Below are 3,597 nucleotides of genomic sequence, written 5' to 3' on the forward strand. Positions count from 1 at the left end.
GACAAATATTTATTTATTTTATTTATATAGTAAATAACTCTTCCTCTTAGTTTTCTTTGTTTTATTTTCAGTCAAAAAGAAAATATTAGCCACTAAATCAATTATTATATATTTATACAAAGATACATATATTATTTAATTCATTTTCAATGTGTATTTTAAATTTTAATTTATATTTTAGCGGTTAGTTTTTATTATACACGCAACATAGTTGAATAAAAATATCCACATTAAGTAAATGAAGATATTGGTTGAAAATTATGCATAGGTCAATAGAAGTGATTTTTTTTTTTAAAATGAGTAAAATGACAATTAAGTCTTTAAAAGTTTTGGCCTCAGACTAATTAATTTCTGAAAAAAAAAAGATATCAATTAGATCTTTCATAATAACAAACTGTAGACATGTTATGTTCTCTGTCTATGGATAATGCAAACTGAGATGAATTACTCATGTGTTCCATTATCGACAGTGACGTGTCTCATTGCTCTCACTTGATCATTTTAAAAAATTAGGGGAGCAAATTAATTTATCCAACTAATTTAGGCATGTCATTATTTTGAATAACAAAATAAGTATGTCATTATTGTATTATTTAATTTTTGTTATCTCATAATAATTAAATCAACTTTGATAGGTAACTAACTAGAGTACAAGAGCCAACTGTAATAAATTAGTATATGGATTGCAAAAATCCTAACAAGAAGGAAAAGAAAACCTAAATCTACACACGGTGGTTCAATATCGTGCCCGCTGCGCCACGCCACCCACCACCGTCTGTTGCTCAGAATCATCTTTGCTACCTGCTATTATTGATTGTCGCTCAGAGGTCATAACAGAAAATAAACAAGTGAAATGTAACAAAAATAAACATCCAAAAACTTTATATATATATAAAGAGATTTATGAGACAGTAAAATGTCGTATAATACTGACACAATTAATATATATAACATGTTGATTAAGAGTTACTTCAATTTTTTATTATTATAATATTAAAAAATTATTAAATAGAATGGGTTGCTCTAATTAAAACCTCAACAATTTACATAAAATCAAATTGAGTTAAAAAATCAAACTTTTTTTTTAAATGGATCCAAACTGCCCTGGAAACATATTTAGAGACATAATAAAATTTCATAGTAAAACCAAGAAAAAGGAACCATCTAATTGAAAGTAACTTAACTGTTGTAGTATTAGATTGGATCCAAAATAAGGGTGTTTGATTATCTAATAACTTGGACTACAAAGTCCTATAGCACGAAAAAAAGCTGCAATTGTACTTGCTTCTTTTCTTATTTGTTTAAATAAATAAGATTGAACCAAAATAATGAATCCTGTCCAAATCAAACCATATCAGTAACAATCTTTTCACTCTTGCTCTTTATATGGTTCCAATAATGTAGATTGAACATTAAGGTCCAACCAAATCAAATCATCAACTTCAAAAGTTTTGTGTTCCTACGATAGATTCTGAAGCTTCTTACTTTCATTCATATCATTCACACTTTTAGTGTTAAGAAAATACAAAACTCTTCGTAAAAATGTGATGAGCATTCAATAAACTTTTAACTCCTATTTCTCTTATGAGGATTTTTAATAAGAGTGGGGTGGTTTAAACTTTAAACACGCATCCTCCACTAGTTGAACAAATCTTTTCTATTTTGCACACATGTTTAAAATCCACAAAATCACTAATTAAAACTGGATTATTGTCTTACTGATAGTTATTTCCTGGCAAAAATCATATACAAAAATAATCTGATCAAATTAATAAAACAATGAATAATTATACAGGTAATAACTGAAGGAAGAAAACAAAAGTAGCATATATAGATTTTGTACCAAGATTTTTTATCATGTTCTGATCAAACTGATCAAGTATATGGATCCAGCGGATGCTGCAAGGGCGGAGCTTAGTGCAAACAGTGGAGGACCATGGCTTTTCCAAAGTTTTTATAAAAGAATTAGTAGTATTAATACAAAAATTAAATGTAACTCAATTAGTTTAAATTTCACATTTTTATATTAAACATGTGGGATCAACTCTCACATTTCTCACTACTTCTCTACATATACTTAACTAGTGAAAAGAATAAGTAAAAAAAATAATTCTACAGAAAAATGAATTCTTCACTCCCTTCAATATATAGCAATTTGCCATGGAAACTCTTCATTTTTTTTATTGTGCTACCCTTAGTTGTATAAAATTAATCATATTTATTTATATCTTAAGTTACTACATCATAAATACTGATTTAAATAATATTTATAGAAAAATACAAATAATAGTTATGTTCTGAGGGTTATTTGAAACGCTGATTTGGGCCTGAACGTGAGGTCCAAATTTCTTGTGGGGCAGCATCCAACTTATTCTTGTGTCGAGGTGCTACCATTCGAGTTCTTCGTGAGGAGGCGGGGGGTGGTACCTGCAAGAGACTCCGATACTAAAGTTAGCAAGGATTTTAGGTAGGTTTTTTAGTAGATTAGAACATACTTTATACCTAAGGGGTGTCAGCATATTTATAGTAGAATGTTAATCACCTTTGTTGGAGTAGTTCCACCTTTATGGGTGGATGATCGTTCCCTTAATCTTGGGAGTTGTTGAGACCTATCTTTTAGGGAAGATAGAGATAGTAGAGAGATTCGCGGAGGCAGTTACTTGCTTGGACAAGCAGAGCGGGGCTCCTTTCACGGTGTTTGACCTTTTTAAAGAGGTCGGGTATGGGTTGGAGTTCCCCTTTGTGGGTCGAACCTTTTCTCTTTATTGGGTTTGACTTTATTTGTTGGGCCAGGGTATGAACAATGCCCCTACTTGAGTCCAAGCTTTATATTAGGTTGGGCTCGAACATTTAGTGATTTTAGTTTCTACGTCGGGTACGTTACCCTCAGGAGGTCGGGCACTTGACGTGTTTTTGAAAATTTGAACGTTGCCTCCTTAAATGAGGGGACGAACGTTGCGCCGTAGTTTTCTTGGGATTCGCACACGTCTTTAAGAGGGGGGTTTGAAAAGGCCTTTTTGCCCTTTTTTTTCTTATAAAAGCACTTTGGCTTTCCCTCTTCATCTTTTCCACATTTCTAAAAGTCTTTCACCTCTTTTTCTTCACAGAAAACCTTCTATTTTTCTTTATTACTGTGAGAATTCCCTCTTTTCCCTTCTTGCTTTTCAATCGCTCTTACTTCCAAGATTTCTTCGTCTTGGATCTTTTAAAGATGTTAGCTTGTTGTTGTGGAGAGGGATGTTCATAATTTTGCCATTTGACGTGCCCTTCATTCTTTGAATTTTCAAGGTTGATGCTTCTAATTATCAGTAGCTTTATTTGTCTTGCAACTGTGTTGAATGACTTTCAAACAATAATGCTAGCAATAGACTTCTTAGTTTTGTTGATTCTTCAATTTTGGTGGCGGTCTTAATTGCTTTTTTGGAACTTTTCTTTAGGAGATTCGTTGACTACCGTCGTTTAGTTTGAAAACTTCTGTTGAGACCACTTTTGTTGATTGAATCACTGTTGGTTATCTGGAGGATTTTCTGAGTTTTTGTAGAACTATATTTGTAACCATTTTGCTATTTGTTTTCGTATTGCTCCCAATGGTATCGC

The sequence above is a fragment of the Arachis ipaensis genome, chromosome B06, assembly GCF_000816755.2.
Source record: "Arachis ipaensis cultivar K30076 chromosome B06, Araip1.1, whole genome shotgun sequence".
Classification (NCBI taxonomy): domain Eukaryota; kingdom Viridiplantae; phylum Streptophyta; class Magnoliopsida; order Fabales; family Fabaceae; genus Arachis; species Arachis ipaensis.